Consider the following 19,716-nt stretch of genomic DNA (forward strand, 5'->3'; position numbering starts at 1 on the left):
GACTGATAATTGATCATAATGTGACAGAATATATTCACAATAACACAGACAATGCATTTGTGCTTTGAGGACCTCTCTTTATTGTGAAGTCCTTCACAAATTCAAGTTCATGAAAAACAAAGCCAGGAGACTTCTTCTGATGAACAATTTTACAACAAGGGTGTTCTCCCAACATCACACATGGCAATGAAACATGGACTACAGCAAAGATTGAGTAAAAATTGATGTCCAAACTGCCATGGAAAGATGCCATCTGAGCATAACCAAGAAGGGACAATAAAAACAACTAAATCAGATAGAAAACAAATTTTCGAAACACTGGTCACAATCAAAAAAATAAAATAGAACTTGGCTGGATACATGGGAAGGACAGAGACAAGAATTACAAACTGACAAACTACGGAAAGTCCTGGAAGAAGCATTATGAGATCCAAGATCAGATTGAGAGATTAAGTTTTGTTACCATTTGAGTTTTTGGCATCAACTTTTCAAAAACCCTCTGTTATGAGAACACGGAGAACCAAATTAATAAACTTTGCATTTTTTTTCGCTGTCGTTTTCTTTAAATTTAGTTCGAGTACAGAGCAGACATGGATGGGCTTCGCATTTTGAGATTATTTTTGCCTTTTGGCACCAGTTTGCAGTCATTGCTGTGGACATTCTGGTGACAGCCAGCGTTTGGCTTTCATCAGGGGGACCAGGGATGCTGGATGGTTGTCAGGGGTTACAGATGGTACTCTGAGGAGTTGTGCTAACAATGAATATGTCCAAAGGGCTGCACTCTTTCACGACAGCTTTCTCCTTACTGGTTCACTGAATACCTTGTCTCCTGCTGAGGATCACTTACAAGAGGGGCACATACAACCCAGTATGGGTAATGCTGTGTGAATTGAACAAACCTCAATCAGCAAAACTCTTCCCTCAGTCAGAGCACTTTTTACGTGAGAGCACTCCAGCGTGGGTTGCACTATCGAAGTTCAAGCTCCGTTTAGGAATACAAATCCTTGTCACAAATAGAGTATTTGTAATGACGCTCTCGTTGGTTTTTATCTCCACTTGCGGGTTTAAGTGTGAGTAAGTTTTCCCAGAACTCAAACCAAAAACCTTCTTTTTCAGTAAAGGATCATCATTCATGAACCAGTTTATGAAATTTCATTGTCATCAGATTTGTTCCAAGGGCTCGTTGTAGAATCATCAATGAACCTCTGACAGCCTCCACCTGTAGCTTGTTTGTCGTGATATTCTCGGGAATGCTTTGAAAGTGCTCAGTTGGGGGTTTCTTGATTATCCAGATTCCCTGTTGCTCCGAATATCACTGGTACAATTTCATGTTTCTTCAATTTCAAAATCTTATTGACGTCATTTTTCAGATCCTGGTATTTCAGATTTCAGCTCTCCTGTGTGGATCTTGATGTGCCTTTTCAAATCACCTTTTTGAGAGAAACCTTTGTCACATAATCGAGCATTTGTGAGGTCACTCTGCTGTATGGATCTTCAAATGTAATTCCAAATGGCCTTTTTGAGAGAAACCTTTATCACTTATCGAGCATTTGTGGGTCGCTTTCCTCTATGGATCCTCAAATGTAATTTCAAACTGTATTTTTGAGAGAAACCTTTGTCACATACCGAGCATTTGTTAGGACGCTCTCCTGTGTGGATCTTGATGTGCCATTTCAAATCATATTTTCCAGAGAAACCTTCATCACATATCGAGTATTTGTGAGGTCGCCCTGCTGTATGGATGTTCAAATGTAATTCCAAATGGCCTTTTTGAGAGAACCCTTTGTCACATAGAGCATTTGTAAGGACGCTCTCCTGTGTGGATCTTCAAATGAAATTCCAAATGGCCTTTTTGAGAGAAATCTTTTTCACATATCGAGCATTTGTGAGGACATGTCGGGACAATGACGGGGAGATCAGGAAAAGTGGTGGAAGTCTTGGTCAGAAGAGTGGACAGTGGACACGTGTGCAGGAGATGAGATGGAAGGGAAGTGGTGTGAGAATGGTGAAGGATAGGCAGGGACAGAAATAAAAGTTTGTGTAGCAAGGGTGCCCGGAAGGCATGCATGGTGTTGGTGTCCTGTTTTATGAGGCGTTTTTAGACAGTGTGGTGAGTGTGACTGGAGTGAGTGAAAGGTTTATGGTGAAAATGATGATTGGGAAGCTCTTGTTGAACTTCCACACGGACTCGGGATATGCTCCGCAGGTCGGTCGGAGGGATTAAGAGAAGGACAAGTTTTGGTGTGCAATAGAGAAGCTGCTGGAAACCATGAAAGATGAGGACGTTGTTGTGGTAGGAGACCTAAATGGACGTTTGGTAAGGAGTATAGACGGTTTTGAGGGAGTTCATGGGGGTTATAGATATGGTGTGAGAAATGGAGAAGGTGAAAAGATTTTGGAGTTTGCTGATGGAGCTGGTTTGTTGATTTGTTACACTCAGTTTCAGAAAGAGGATAAGAAGGTTGTTACATACACATCAGGTGGATCGACGACAACGGTTGACAACCTGATGGTGCGTAGGCGAGATAGGGGGCTCGTCCGGGACACAAAGGTGATCCCGGGAGAGGAGGCTGTTCCACAGCAGCACTTGGTTTGTCTGCGACATAAGGGTGAAGAAGCAAGGAGAGCTCAGCGGGTGAAGTACCAACCGAGAATGAAGGTGTGGAGGTTGAAAGAGGTGACAGTGAGGGAGGCATGAAAAGAGAGGCTGAGTATGGAAGAGGATGATGTGGTCGAGCTTGAAAGTGGTTGGATGTCAATGAAAGACAGTCTGTTGGGAGCCGTTGGTGAGGTATGTGGATGGACAAAAGGACCACTGAGGCAATCGGAAACATGGTGGTGGGATGATGAAGTTGGAAAGAGGATTGACGAGAAGAGGAAGAAGTTCAAGGAGTGGCAGAAAGCGAAGGGCATGGGGACAGAAAATGCAGAGCATGAAAGTTATAAGGCAGCCAAAAAGGCTGCAAAGAAACAGGTAGCAAAGGCGCAGGAGGTATGGAGGAAAATGTTTGGAGAACGTTTGGATTCGGAAGAGGGTCAGAGAGTGGTTTTCAGGATTGCAAAGCAGATAGCGAAAGAGAGGTGTGATGTGATGGAGTGAGTTGCTTGAAGGATGAAGTGGGACAAATCGCTGTGGACCCAGATGGAATTAAAGGAAGATGGAAGAGATATATGGAAAAGCTGTTGAATACAGAGAATGAATGGGATGGCAACATAGAGAGTAACCCAGTTTTAGGACCGGCAGAGAAGATAACTGACATGGAAGTTGAGGAAGCGATAAAAGCAATGAAGAGTAGAAACGTGGCAGGGCCGACGGGAGTTGAGGGAGATATGTTGAAGGCAGCGGGAAGTTGGGGTGTGAAGAGAATGACAGAGATCTGCAATCTGGTAATGAAAGAAGGCTGCATTCCAGTGGTTTGGCAACTGAGTACCCTCATCCCTCTATACAAGGGGAAAGATGACCCTCTGGACTGTGGCTTGTATAGAGCGATAAAGTTATTGGAGCATGGAATGAAGGTATTGGAAAGGGTGTTGGAGAGGAGAATAAGGAAGAAAGTGAAGATCGACGAAATGCAGTTTGGATTTATGTCAGGAAGAGGAACGACAGATACGCTTTTTATTGTGAGGCAGTTGCAGGAGAAGTTCATGGAGAAGAGGAAGAAGTTGTTTCATGGGTTTGTTGATCTGGAGAAAGCATTCGATAGGGTTCCACACTAAGTAGTGACATGGGTATTGAGGAATAAGGAGTGGAGGAATGGTTGATCAGAGTAGTAATGGCAATGTACGAAAGAGCGCGCACAGCTGCAAGGACGAAGGGCGGGAACAGTGGTGAGTTTGAGGTGAAGGTGGGAGTGCATCAGGGGTCGGTACCAAGTCCACTTCTATTTGTAGCTGTGATGGCGGTGCTGGCTCGGAACGTGAAGGAGGGTTTACCGTGGGAGTTGTTGTATGCAGATGATCTGGTGTTGATTGCATTGAGTATGGATGGACTGAAGGAGAAGATGAACAAGTGGAAGGAATGTGTGGAGGCAAAAAGTCTGAAGGTGAATATTGGAAAAAGGAAGGTGATGGCCATGGTAAAGCATGTGGTGAGGTGGAAAGAACTGGGAAGTGGCCGTGTGCACTTGCAGGAAGGGTGTCGGAGTGAACTCCATTCAATGTACAATGTGCGGAGTGGGTTCATCAAAAATGTAGTGGTCTGAGAGGGTCATTAACCAGTGTGGCAGCTACATTCACGTGTAAGGTGTGCACAGAGGGAGCTGCAGATGGAGCAAATGTTGAGTTGGATCTTGGAGAAGGCGTGAAGCTGGAAGGTGTGAAAACATTTTGCGACCCAGGAGACATGCTGAATGGAGAAGGTGGATCAGACGAGGCAAAGGTTGCTTGAGTCAGTGCCCTATCGTAACAGAGTCTGGCCAGCCTTTGATCTGCTCAACTACCGCCGTGATTGGTCGAGCCCGCGTCACGTGGTTTACAGGCGCAATTTCGCATACCACCTCAGCAGAGCAGCTTTCCCACTGCACCCATTCCGTGCCATTGCTTCGTATCGTTGCATATTTCATTTGAGTAATCTATATATATAAAAAAAAGTTTGTGTGTGTGTGTGTGTGTGTGTGTGTGTGTAATGTTACCGATAGACTCTGAAACGGAGAGGTTCACGTGCTTGATATTTGGCATAGACATGGCCATTGAGTCCGGGAAGAACATGGCAGACCTAAAAAAAAATTATTTCATAATATTTTTTTACCATATTTTTACCTTAGCGCATTTCAGCGAGGAATATTATACACGGAATCTGAGCCAGTGGCAGAGCAGCACGCTGATTCGCTCAGAGCGATCACGTGATGTTCCTTGCCGCCATATACTCACAGTTACGCGTTCGCACGTAATTCAGAGCGAAAAGCGATTGCGTTTTTTCACATTTCAGCGAGGAACATTGCCATTCACACCACATCGGTTATTTTTTCTTTCATCTTTAGATCCATATTTTTTTTCAGCGAGGAATATTATACACGGAATCTGAGCCGGTGGCAGAGCAGCGCGCTGATTCGCTCAGAGCGATCACGTGATGTTCCTTGCCGCCATAAACTCACAGCAAGTAGCATAGCTTTTAGCATGATTAGCATTTAGCATGATTCAGCACAGATAGTAGCATGTTTCACATAGATTTTTTTTCAGCGAGGAATATTATACACGGAATCTGAGCCAGTGGCAGAGCAGCGCGCTGATTCGCTCAGAGCGATCACGTGATGTTCCATCCCCGCCGCCAGACAATTGAACATATAACACAGTTTGTGTGTGTCATGTAATGTTACCTCCCCCTCCCCTTCCCCTCCCCCCTCCACCCTCCCCCCCTCCATCCTCCCCTACCCCTCCCCCCCTCTCCCTCCCCTCCCCCCTCCACCCCCCCTTCCACTTCCCCCTCCACCCTACCCCCTAACACAAGTGCGAAAAGTGGTTTCCTTCACTAACACAAGTGCGAAAAGTGGTTTTTCAACACAAACACAAGTGCGAAAAGTGGTTTTTCAACACTAACACAAGTGCGAAAAGTGGTTTTTCCACACTAATACAAGTGCAAAAGTGGTTTCCTGCACCAACACAAGTGCGAAAAGTGGTTTTTCAACACTAACACAAGTGTGAAAAGTGGTTTTTCAACACTATCACAAGTGCAAAAAGTGTTTTTTCCACACTAATACAAGTGCAAACGTGGTTTCCTGCACCAACACAAGTGCGAAAGGTGGTTTTTCAACACTAACACAAGTGCGAAAAGTGGTTTTTCAACACTATCACAAGTGCAAAAAGTGTTTTTTCCACACTAACACAAGTGAAAAAGTGGTTTCCTGCACCAACACAAGTGCGAAAAGTGGTTTTTCAACACTAACACAAGTGCGAAAAGTGGTTTTTCAACACTAGTTTTTCACAAGGGCAAAAAGTGTTTTTTCCACACTAATACAAGTGCAAAAGTGGTTTCCTGCACCAATACAAGTGGGAAAAGTGGATTTTCAACACTAACACAAGTGCGAAAAGTGGGTTTTCAACACTAACACAAGTGCGAAACGTGGTTTTTCCACACTAACACAAGTGCTATAGTGGTTTCCTGCTCCAACACAAGTGCGAAAAGTGGTTTTTCCACACTAACACAAGTGCAAAAGTGGTTTCCTGCACCAACACAAGTGGGAAAAGTGGATTTTCAGCACTAACACAAGTGCGAAAAGTGGGTTTTCAACACTAACACAAGTGCGAAAAGTGGTTTCCTTCACTAACACCAGTGCGAAAAGTGGTTTTTCAACACTAACACAAGTGCGAAAAGTGGTTTTTCCACACTAATACAAGTGCAAAAGTGGTTTCCTGCACCAACACAAGTGCGAAAAGTGGTTTTTCAACACTAACACAAGTGCGAAAAGTGGTTTTTCAACACTAACACAAGTGCGAAATGTGGTTTTCCACACTAATACAAGTGCAAAAGTGGTTTCCTGCACCAACACAAGTGCGAAAAGTGGGTTTTCAACACTAACACAAGTGCAAAAAGTGTATTTTCAACACTATCACAAGTGAAAAAAGTGTTTTTTCCAAAGTAATACAAGTGCAAAAGTGGTTTCCTGCACCAACACAAGTGCGAAAAGTGGTTTTTCAACACTAACACAAGTGCGAAAAGTGGTTTTTCAACACTATCACAAGTGCGAAAAGTGGTTTTTCCACACTAATACAAGTGCAAAAGTGGTTTCCTGCACCAACACAAGTGCGAAAAGTGGTTTTTCAACACTAACACAAGTGCGAAAAGTGGTTTTTCAACACTAACACAAGTGCAAAAAGTGGTTTTTAAACACTAACACAAGTGCGAAAAGTGGTTTTTCAACACTAACACAAGTGCGAAACGTGGTTTTTCAACACTAACACAAGTGCGAAAAGTGGTTTTTCCACACTAATACAAATGCAAAAGTGGTTTCCTGCACCAACACAAGTGCGAAAAGTGGTTTTTCAACACTAACACAAGTGCGAAAAGTGGTTTTTCAACACTAACACAAGTGCGAAAAGTGGTTTTTCAACACTAACACAAGTGCGAAAAGTGGTTTTTCAACACTAACACAAGTGTGAAAAGTGGTTTTTCCACACTAATACAAGTGCAAAAGTGGTTTCCTGCACCAACACAAGTCCGAAAAGTGGTTTTTCAACACGAACACAAGTGCGAAAAGTGGTTGTTCAACACTATCACAAGTGCAAAAAGTGGTTTTTCAACACCATCACAAGTGCAAAAAGTGTTTTTTCCACACTAATACAAGTGCAAAAGTGGTTTCCTGCACCAACACAAGTGCGAAAAGTGGTTTTTCAACACTAACACAAGTGCGAAAAGTGTTTTTTCAACACTAACACAAGTGGGAAAAGTGGTTTTTCAACACTAACACAAGTGCGAAAAGTGGTTTTTCAACACTAACACAAGTGCGAAAAGTGGTTTTTCCACACTAATACAAGTGCAAAAGTGGTTTCCTGCACCAACACAAGTGCGAAAAGTGGTTTTTCAACACTAACACAAGTGCGAAAAGTGGTTTTTCAACACTATCACAAGTGCAAAAAGTGTTTTTTCCACACCAATACAAGTGCAAAAGTGGTTTTTCAACACTAACACAAGTGCGAAAAGTGGTTTTTCAACACTAACACAAGTGCGAAAAGTGGTTTTTCAACACTAACACAAGTGCGAAAAGTGGTTTTTCAACACTATCACAAGTGCAAAAAGTGGTTTTTCAACACTATCACAAGTGCAAAAAGTGTTTTTTCCACACTAATACAAGTGCAAAAGTGGTTTCCTGCACCAACACAAGTGCGAAAAGTGGATTTTCAACACTAACACAAGTGCGAAAAGTGGGTTTTCAACACTAACACAAGTGCGAAAAGTGTTTTTTCCACACTAATACAAGTGCAAAAGTGGTTTTTCAACACTAACACAAGTGCGAAAAGTGGTTTTTCAACACTAACACAAGTGCGAAAAGTGGTTTTTCAACACTAACACAAGTGCGAAAAGTGGTTTTTCCACACTAATACAAGTGCAAAAGTGGTTTCCTGCACCAACACAAGTGCGAAAAGTGGTTTTTCAACACTAACACGAGTGCGCGAAAGTGGTTTTTCATCACTATCACAAGTGCAAAAAGTGTTTTTTCCACACTAATACAAGTGCAAAAGTGGTTTCCTGCACCAAAACAAGTGCGAAACGTGGTTTTACAACACTAACACAAGTGCGAAAAGTGGTTTTTCAACACTAACACAAGTGCGAAAAGTGGTTTTTCAACACTAACACAAGTGCGAAAAGTGGGTTTTCAACACTAACACAAGTGCGAAAAGTGTTTTTTCCACATGAATACAAGTGCAAAAGTGGTTTTTCAACACTAACACAAGTGCGAATAGTGGTTTTTCAACACCAACACAAGTGCGAAAAGTGGTTTTTCAACACTAACACAAGTGCGAAAAGTGGTTTTTGCCACACTAATACAAGTGCAAAAGTGGTTTCCTGCACCAACACAAGTGCGAAAAGTGGTTTTTCAACACTAACACAAGTGCGAAAAGTGGTTTTTCATCACTATCACAAGTGCAAAAAGTGTTTTTTCCACACTAATACAAGTGCAAAAGTGGTTTCCTGCACCAACACAAGTGCGAAACGTGGTTTTTCAACACTAACACAAGTGCGAAAAGTGGTTTTTCAACACTAACACAAGTGCGAAAAGTGGTTTTTCAACACTATCACAAGTGCAAAAAGTGGTTTTTCAACACTATCACAAGTGCAAAAAGTGTTTTTTCCACACTAATACAAGTGCAAAAGTGGTTTCCTGCACCAACACAAGTGCGAAACGTGGTTTTTCAACACTAACACAAGTGCGAAAAGTGGTTTTTCAACACTAACACAAGTGCGAAAAGTGGTTTTTCAACACTATCACAAGTGCAAAAAGTGGTTTTTCAACACTATCACAAGTGCAAAAAGTGTTTTTTCCACACTAATACAAGTGCAAAAGTGGTTTCCTGCACCAACACAAGTGCGAAAAGTGGATTTTCAACACTAACACAAGTGCGAAAAGTGGGTTTTCAACACTAACACAAGTGCGAAAAGTGTTTTTTCCACACTAATACAAGTGCAAAAGTGGTTTTTCAACACTAACACAAGTGCGAAAAGTGGTTTTTCAACACTAACACAAGTGCGAAAAGTGGTTTTTCAACACTAACACAAGTGCGAAAAGTGGTTTTTCCACACTAATACAAGTGCAAAAGTGGTTTCCTGCACCAACACAAGTGCGAAAAGTGGTTTTTCAACACTAACACAAGTGCGCGAAAGTGGTTTTTCATCACTATCACAAGTGCAAAAAGTGTTTTTTCCACACTAATACAAGTGCAAAAGTGGTTTCCTGCACCAAAACAAGTGCGAAACGTGGTTTTACAACACTAACACAAGTGCGAAAAGTGGTTTTTCAACACTAACACAAGTGCGAAAAGTGGTTTTTCAACACTAACACAAGTGCGAAAAGTGGGTTTTCAACACTAACACAAGTGCGAAAAGTGTTTTTTCCACACGAATACAAGTGCAAAAGTGGTTTTTCAACACTAACACAAGTGCGAATAGTGGTTTTTCAACACCAACACAAGTGCGAAAAGTGGTTTTTCAACACTAACACAAGTGCGAAAAGTGGTTTTTCCACACTAATACAAGTGCAAAAGTGGTTTCCTGCACCAACACAAGTGCGAAAAGTGGTTTTTCAACACTAACACAAGTGCGAAAAGTGGTTTTTCATCACTATCACAAGTGCAAAAAGTGTTTTTTCCACACTAATACAAGTGCAAAAGTGGTTTCCTGCACCAACACAAGTGCGAAACGTGGTTTTTCAACACTAACACAAGTGCGAAAAGTGGTTTTTCAACACTAACACAAGTGCGAAAAGTGGTTTTTCAACACTAACACAAGTGCGAAAAGTGGTTTTTCAACATAAACACAAGTGCGAAAAGTGGTTTTTCCACACTAATACACGTGCAAAAGTGGTTTTTCAACACTAACACAAGTGCGAAAAGTGGTTTTTCAACACTAACACAAGTGCGAAAAGAGGTTTTTCAACACTAACACAAGTGCGAAAAGTGGTTTTTCCACACTAATACAAGTGCAAAAGTGGTTTCCTGCACCAACACAAGTGCAAAAAGTGGTTTTTCAACACTAACACAAGTGCGAAAAGTGGTTTTTCAACACTATCACAAGTGCAAAAAGTCGTTTTTCAACATTATCACAAGTGCAAAAAGTGTTTTTTCCACACTAATACAAGTGCAAAAGTGGTTTCCTGCACCAACACAAGTGCGAAAAGTGGGTTTTCAACACTAACACAAGTGCGAAAAGTGGGTTTTCAACACTAACACAAGTGCGAAAAGTGGTTTTTCCACACTAATACAAGTGCAAAAGTGGTTTTTCAACACTAACACAAGTGCGAAAAGTGGTTTTTCAACACGAACACAAGTGCGAAAATTGGTTTTTCAACTCTAACACAAGTGTGAAAAGTGGTTTTTCCATACTAATACAAGTGCAAAAGTGGTTTCCTGCACCAACACAAGTGCGAAAAGTGGTTTTTCAACACTAACACAAGTGCGAAAAGTGGTTTTTCAACACTATCACAAGTGCAAAAAGTGGTTTTTCAACACTATCACAAGTGCAAAAAGTGTTTTTTCCACACTAATACAAGTGCAAAAGTGGTTTCCTGCACCAACACAAGTGCGAAAAGTGGATTTTCAACACTAACACAAGTGCGAAAAGTGGGTTTTCAACACTAACACAAGTGCGAAAAGTGTTTTTTCCACACTAATACAAGTGAAAAAGTGGTTTTTCAACACTAACACAAGTGCGAAAAGTGGTTTTTCAACACTAACACAAGTGCGAAAAGTGGTTTTTCAACACTAACACAAGTGCGAAAAGTGGTTTTTCCACACTAATACAAGTGCAAAAGTGGTTTCCTGCACCAACACAAGTGCGAAAAGTGGTTTTTCAACACTAACACAAGTGCGCGAAAGTGGTTTTTCATCACTATCACAAGTGCAAAAAGTGTTTTTTCCACACTAATACAAGTGCAAAAGTGGTTTCCTGCACCAAAACAAGTGCGAAACGTGGTTTTACAACACTAACACAAGTGCGAAAAGTGGTTTTTCAACACTAACACAAGTGCGAAAAGTGGTTTTTCAACACTAACACAAGTGCGAAAAGTGGGTTTTCAACACTAACACAAGTGCGAAAAGTGTTTTTTCCACACGAATACAAGTGCAAAAGTGGTTTTTCAACACTAACTCAAGTGCGAATAGTGGTTTTTCAACACCAACACAAGTGCGAAAAGTGGTTTTTCAACACTAACACAAGTGCGAAAAGTGGTTTTTTCCACACTAATACAAGTGCAAAAGTGGTTTCCTGCACCAACACAAGTGCGAAAAGTGGTTTTTCAACACTAACACAAGTGCGAAAAGTGGTTTTTCATCACTATCACAAGTGCAAAAAGTGTTTTTTCCACACTAATACAAGTGCAAAAGTGGTTTCCTGCACCAACACAAGTGCGAAACGTGGTTTTTCAACACTAACACAAGTGCGAAAAGTGGTTTTTCAACACTAACACAAGTGCGAAAAGTGGTTTTTCAACACTATCACAAGTGCAAAAAGTGGTTTTTCAACACTATCACAAGTGCAAAAAGTGTTTTTTCCACACTAATACAAGTGCAAAAGTGGTTTCCTGCACCAACACAAGTGCGAAACGTGGTTTTTCAACACTAACACAAGTGCGAAAAGTGGTTTTTCAACACTAACACAAGTGCGAAAAGTGGTTTTTCAACACTATCACAAGTGCAAAAAGTGGTTTTTCAACACTATCACAAGTGCAAAAAGTGTTTTTTCCACACTAATACAAGTGCAAAAGTGGTTTCCTGCACCAACACAAGTGCGAAAAGTGGATTTTCAACACTAACACAAGTGCGAAAAGTGGGTTTTAAACACTAACACAAGTGCGAAAAGTGTTTTTTCCACACTAATACAAGTGCAAAAGTGGTTTTTCAACACTAACACAAGTGCGAAAAGTGGTTTTTCAACACTAACACAAGTGCGAAAAGTGGTTTTTCAACACTAACACAAGTGCGAAAAGTGGTTTTTCCACACTAATACAAGTGCAAAAGTGGTTTCCTGCACCAACACAAGTGCGAAAAGTGGTTTTTCAACACTAAGACAAGTGCGCGAAAGTGGTTTTTCATCACTATCACAAGTGCAAAAAGTGTTTTTTCCACACTAATACAAGTGCAAAAGTGGTTTCCTGCACCAAAACAAGTGCGAAACGTGGTTTTACAACACTAACACAAGTGCGAAAAGTGGTTTTTCAACACTAACACAAGTGCGAAAAGTGGTTTTTCAACACTAACACAAGTGCGAAAAGTGGGTTTTCAACACTAACACAAGTGCGAAAAGTGTTTTTTCCACACGAATACAAGTGCAAAAGTGGTTTTTCAACACTAACACAAGTGCGAATAGTGGTTTTTCAACACCAACACAAGTGCGAAAAGTGGTTTTTCAACACTAACACAAGTGCGAAAAGTGGTTTTTCCACACTAATACAAGTGCAAAAGTGGTTTCCTGCACCAACACAAGTGCGAAAAGTGGTTTTTCAACACTAACACAAGTGCGAAAAGTGGTTTTTCATCACTATCACAAGTGCAAAAAGTGTTTTTTCCACACTAATACAAGTGCAAAAGTGGTTTCCTGCACCAACACAAGTGCGAAACATGGTTTTTCAACACTAACACAAGTGCGAAAAGTGGTTTTTCAACACTAACACAAGTGCGAAAAGTGGTTTTTCAACACTAACACAAGTGCGAAAAGTGGTTTTTCAACATAAACACAAGTGCGAAAAGTGGTTTTTCCACACTAATACACGTGCAAAAGTGGTTTTTCAACACTAACACAAGTGCGAAAAGTGGTTTTTCAACACTAACACAAGTGCGAAAAGAGGTTTTTCAACACTAACACAAGTGCGAAAAGTGGTTTTTCCACACTAATACAAGTGCAAAAGTGGTTTCCTGCACCAACACAAGTGCAAAAAGTGGTTTTTCAACACTAACACAAGTGCGAAAAGTGGTTTTTCAACACTATCACAAGTGCAAAAAGTCGTTTTTCAACACTATCACAAGTGCAAAAAGTGTTTTTTCCACACTAATACAAGTGCAAAAGTGGTTTCCTGCACCAACACAAGTGCGAAAAGTGGGTTTTCAACACTAACACAAGTGCGAAAAGTGGGTTTTCAACACTAACACAAGTGCGAAAAGTGGTTTTTCCACACTAATACAAGTGCAAAAGTGGTTTTTCAACACTAACACAAGTGCGAAAAGTGGTTTTTCAACACGAACACAAGTGCGAAAATTGGTTTTTCAACTCTAACACAAGTGCGAAAAGTGGTTTTTCCATACTAATACAAGTGCAAAAGTGGTTTCCTGCACCAACACAAGTGCGAAAAGTGGTTTTTCAACACTAACACAAGTGCGAAAAGTGTTTTTTCCACACTAATACAAGTGCAAAAGTGGTTTCCTGCACCAACACAAGTGCGAAAAGTGGTTTTTCAACACTAACACAAGTGCGAAAAGTGGTTTTTCAACACTAACACAAGTGCGAAAAGTGGTTTTTCAACACTAACACAAGTGTGAAAAGTGGTTTTTCAACACTAACACAAGTGCGAAAAGTGGTTTTTCCACACTAATACAAGTGCAAAAGTGGTTTCCTGCACCAACACAAGTGCGAAAAGTGGATTTTCAACCCTAACACAAGTGCGAAAAGTGGGTTTTCAACACTAACACAAGTGCGAAAAGTGTTTTTTCCACAGTAATACAAGTGCAAAAGTGGTTTTTCAACACTAACACAAGTGCAAAAAGTGGTTTTTCAACACTAACACAAGTGCGAAAAGTGGTTTTTCAACACTAACACAAGTGCGAAAAGTGGTTTTTCCACACTAATACAAGTGCAAAAGTGGTTTCCTGCACCAACACAAGTGCGAAAAGTGGTTTTTCAACACTAACACAAGTGCGAAAAGTGGTTTTTCAACACTAACACAAGTGCGAAAAGTGGTTTTTCAACTCTAACACAAGTGCGAAAAGTGGTTTTTCAACACTAACACAAGTGCGAAAAGTGTTTTTTCCACACTAATACAAGTGCAAAAGTGGTTTCCTGCACCAACACAAGTGCGAAAAGTGGATTTTCAACACTAACACAAGTGCGAAAAGTGGGATTTCAACATTAACACAAGTGCGAAAAGTGGTTTTTCCACACTAATACAAGTGCAAAAGTGGTTTCCTGCACCAACACAAGTGCGAAACGTGGTTTTTCAACACTAACACAAGTGCGAAAAGTGGTTTTTCAACACTAACACAAGTGCGAAAAGTGGTTTTTCAACACTATCACAAGTGCAAAAAGTGGTTTTTCAACACTATCACAAGTGCAAAAAGTGTTTTTTCCACACTAATACAAGTGCAAAAGTGGTTTCCTGCACCAACACAAGTGCGAAAAGTGGATTTTCAACACTAACACAAGTGCGAAAAGTGGGTTTTCAACACTAACACAAGTGCGAAAAGTGTTTTTTCCACACTAATACAAGTGCAAAAGTGGTTTTTCAACACTAACACAAGTGCGAAAAGTGGTTTTTCAACACTAACACAAGTGCGAAAAGTGGTTTTTCAACACTAACACAAGTGCGAAAAGTGGTTTTTCCACACTAATACAAGTGCAAAAGTGGTTTCCTGCACCAACACAAGTGCGAAAAGTGGTTTTTCAACACTAACACAAGTGCGCGAAAGTGGTTTTTCATCACTATCACAAGTGCAAAAAGTGTTTTTTCCACACTAATACAAGTGCAAAAGTGGTTTCCTGCACCAAAACAAGTGCGAAACGTGGTTTTACAACACTAACACAAGTGCGAAAAGTGGTTTTTCAACACTAACACAAGTGCGAAAAGTGGTTTTTCAACACTAACACAAGTGCGAAAAGTGGGTTTTCAACACTAACACAAGTGCGAAAAGTGTTTTTTCCACACAAATACAAGTGCAAAAGTGGTTTTTCAACACTAACACAAGTGCGAATAGTGGTTTTTCAACACCAACACAAGTGCGAAAAGTGGTTTTTCAACACTAACACAAGTGCGAAAAGTGGTTTTTCCACACTAATACAAGTGCAAAAGTGGTTTCCTGCACCAACACAAGTGCGAAAAGTGGTTTTTCAACACTAACACAAGTGCGAAAAGTGGTTTTTCATCACTATCACAAGTGCAAAAAGTGTTTTTTCCACACTAATACAAGTGCAAAAGTGGTTTCCTGCACCAACACAAGTGCGAAACGTGGTTTTTCAACACTAACACAAGTGCGAAAAGTGGTTTTTCAACACTAACACAAGTGCGAAAAGTGGTTTTTCAACACTAACACAAGTGCGAAAAGTGGTTTTTCAACATAAACACAAGTGCGAAAAGTGGTTTTTCCACACTAATACACGTGCAAAAGTGGTTTTTCAACACTAACACAAGTGCGAAAAGTGGTTTTTCAACACTAACACAAGTGCGAAAAGAGGTTTTTCAACACTAACACAAGTGCGAAAAGTGGTTTTTCCACACTAATACAAGTGCAAAAGTGGTTTCCTGCACCAACACAAGTGCAAAAAGTGGTTTTTCAACACTAACACAAGTGCGAAAAGTGGTTTTTCAACACTATCACAAGTGCAAAAAGTCGTTTTTCAACACTATCGCAAGTGCAAAAAGTGTTTTTTCCACACTAATACAAGTGCAAAAGTGGTTTCCTGCACCAACACAAGTGCGAAAAGTGGGTTTTCAACACTAACACAAGTGCGAAAAGTGGGTTTTCAACACTAACACAAGTGCGAAAAGTGGTTTTTCCACACTAATACAAGTGCAAAAGTGGTTTTTCAACACTAACACAAGTGCGAAAAGTGGTTTTTCAACACGAACACAAGTGCGAAAATTGGTTTTTCAACTCTAACACAAGTGTGAAAAGTGGTTTTTCCATACTAATACAAGTGCAAAAGTGGTTTCCTGCACCAACACAAGTGCGAAAAGTGGTTTTTCAACACTAACACAAGTGCGAAAAGTGGTTTTTCAACACTATCACAAGTGCAAAAAGTGGTTTTTCAACACTATCACAAGTGCAAAAAGTGTTTTTTCCACACTAATACAAGTGCAAAAGTGGTTTCCTGCACCAACACAAGTGCGAAAAGTGGATTTTCAACACTAACACAAGTGCGAAAAGTGGGTTTTCAACACTAACACAAGTGCGAAAAGTGTTTTTTCCACACTAATACAAGTGAAAAAGTGGTTTTTCAACACTAACACAAGTGCGAAAAGTGGTTTTTCAACACTAACACAAGTGCGAAAAGTGGTTTTTCAACACTAACACAAGTGCGAAAAGTGGTTTTTCCACACTAATACAAGTGCAAAAGTGGTTTCCTGCACCAACACAAGTGCGAAAAGTGGTTTTTCAACACTAACACAAGTGCGCGAAAGTGGTTTTTCATCACTATCACAAGTGCAAAAAGTGTTTTTTCCACACTAATACAAGTGCAAAAGTGGTTTCCTGCACCAAAACAAGTGCGAAACGTGGTTTTACAACACTAACACAAGTGCGAAAAGTGGTTTTTCAACACTAACACAAGTGCGAAAAGTGGTTTTTCAACACTAACACAAGTGCGAAAAGTGGGTTTTCAACACTAACACAAGTGCGAAAAGTGTTTTTTCCACACGAATACAAGTGCAAAAGTGGTTTTTCAACACTAACTCAAGTGCGAATAGTGGTTTTTCAACACCAACACAAGTGCGAAAAGTGGTTTTTCAACACTAACACAAGTGCGAAAAGTGGTTTTTTCCACACTAATACAAGTGCAAAAGTGGTTTCCTGCACCAACACAAGTGCGAAAAGTGGTTTTTCAACACTAACACAAGTGCGAAAAGTGGTTTTTCATCACTATCACAAGTGCAAAAAGTGTTTTTTCCACACTAATACAAGTGCAAAAGTGGTTTCCTGCACCAACACAAGTGCGAAACGTGGTTTTTCAACACTAACACAAGTGCGAAAAGTGGTTTTTCAACACTAACACAAGTGCGAAAAGTGGTTTTTCAACACTATCACAAGTGCAAAAAGTGGTTTTTCAACACTATCACAAGTGCAAAAAGTGTTTTTTCCACACTAATACAAGTGCAAAAGTGGTTTCCTGCACCAACACAAGTGCGAAACGTGGTTTTTCAACACTAACACAAGTGCGAAAAGTGGTTTTTCAACACTAACACAAGTGCGAAAAGTGGTTTTTCAACACTATCACAAGTGCAAAAAGTGGTTTTTCAACACTATCACAAGTGCAAAAAGTGTTTTTTCCACACTAATACAAGTGCAAAAGTGGTTTCCTGCACCAACACAAGTGCGAAAAGTGGATTTTCAACACTAACACAAGTGCGAAAAGTGGGTTTTAAACACTAACACAAGTGCGAAAAGTGTTTTTTCCACACTAATACAAGTGCAAAAGTGGTTTTTCAACACTAACACAAGTGCGAAAAGTGGTTTTTCAACACTAACACAAGTGCGAAAAGTGGTTTTTCAACACTAACACAAGTGCGAAAAGTGGTTTTTCCACACTAATACAAGTGCAAAAGTGGTTTCCTGCACCAACACAAGTGCGAAAAGTGGTTTTTCAACACTAAGACAAGTGCGCGAAAGTGGTTTTTCATCACTATCACAAGTGCAAAAAGTGTTTTTTCCACACTAATACAAGTGCAAAAGTGGTTTCCTGCACCAAAACAAGTGCGAAACGTGGTTTTACAACACTAACACAAGTGCGAAAAGTGGTTTTTCAACACTAACACAAGTGCGAAAAGTGGTTTTTCAACACTAACACAAGTGCGAAAAGTGGGTTTTCAACACTAACACAAGTGCGAAAAGTGTTTTTTCCACACGAATACAAGTGCAAAAGTGGTTTTTCAACACTAACACAAGTGCGAATAGTGGTTTTTCAACACCAACACAAGTGCGAAAAGTGGTTTTTCAACACTAACACAAGTGCGAAAAGTGGTTTTTCCACACTAATACAAGTGCAAAAGTGGTTTCCTGCACCAACACAAGTGCGAAAAGTGGTTTTTCAACACTAACACAAGTGCGAAAAGTGGTTTTTCATCACTATCACAAGTGCAAAAAGTGTTTTTTCCACACTAATACAAGTGCAAAAGTGGTTTCCTGCACCAACACAAGTGCGAAACATGGTTTTTCAACACTAACACAAGTGCGAAAAGTGGTTTTTCAACACTAACACAAGTGCGAAAAGTGGTTTTTCAACACTAACACAAGTGCGAAAAGTGGTTTTTCAACATAAACACAAGTGCGAAAAGTGGTTTTTCCACACTAATACACGTGCAAAAGTGGTTTTTCAACACTAACACAAGTGCGAAAAGTGGTTTTTCAACACTAACACAAGTGCGAAAAGAGGTTTTTCAACACTAACACAAGTGCGAAAAGTGGTTTTTCCACACTAATACAAGTGCAAAAGTGGTTTCCTGCACCAACACAAGTGCAAAAAGTGGTTTTTCAACACTAACACAAGTGCGAAAAGTGGTTTTTCAACACTATCACAAGTGCAAAAAGTCGTTTTTCAACACTATCACAAGTGCAAAAAGTGTTTTTTCCACACTAATACAAGTGCAAAAGTGGTTTCCTGCACCAACACAAGTGCGAAAAGTGGGTTTTCAACACTAACACAAGTGCGAAAAGTGGGTTTTCAACACTAACACAAGTGCGAAAAGTGGTTTTTCCACACTAATACAAGTGCAAAAGTGGTTTTTCAACACTAACACAAGTGCGAAAAGTGGTTTTTCAACACGAACACAAGTGCGAAAATTGGTTTTTCAACTCTAACACAAGTGCGAAAAGTGGTTTTTCCATACTAATACAAGTGCAAAAGTGGTTTCCTGCACCAACACAAGTGCGAAAAGTGGTTTTTCAACACTAACACAAGTGCGAAAAGTGTTTTTTCCACACTAATACAAATGCAAAAGTGGTTTCCTGCACCAACACAAGTGCGAAAAGTGGTTTTTCAACACTAACACAAGTGCGAAAAGTGGTTTTTCAACACTAACACAAGTGCGAAAAGTGGTTTTTCAACACTAACACAAGTGTGAAAAGTGGTTTTTCAACACTAACACAAGTGCGAAAAGTGGTTTTTCCACACTAATACAAGTGCAAAAGTGGTTTCCTGCACCAACACAAGTGCGAAAAGTGGATTTTCAACCCTAACACAAGTGCGAAAAGTGGGTTTTCAACACTAACACAAGTGCGAAAAGTGTTTTTTCCACAGTAATACAAGTGCAAAAGTGGTTTTTCAACACTAACACAAGTGCAAAAAGTGGTTTTTCAACACTAACACAAGTGCGAAAAGTGGTTTTTCAACACTAACACAAGTGCGAAAAGTGGTTTTTCCACACTAATACAAGTGCAAAAGTGGTTTCCTGCACCAACACAAGTGCGAAAAGTGGTTTTTCAACACTAACACAAGTGCGAAAAGTGGTTTTTCAACACTAACACAAGTGCGAAAAGTGGTTTTTCAACTCTAACACAAGTGCGAAAAGTGGTTTTTCAACACTAACACAAGTGCGAAAAGTGTTTTTTCCACACTAATACAAGTGCAAAAGTGGTTTCCTGCACCAACAC

This window comes from Myxine glutinosa, chromosome 6, assembly GCF_964187855.1.
Source record: "Myxine glutinosa chromosome 6, kmMyxGlut1.1, whole genome shotgun sequence".
NCBI classification, from domain to species: domain Eukaryota; kingdom Metazoa; phylum Chordata; class Myxini; order Myxiniformes; family Myxinidae; genus Myxine; species Myxine glutinosa.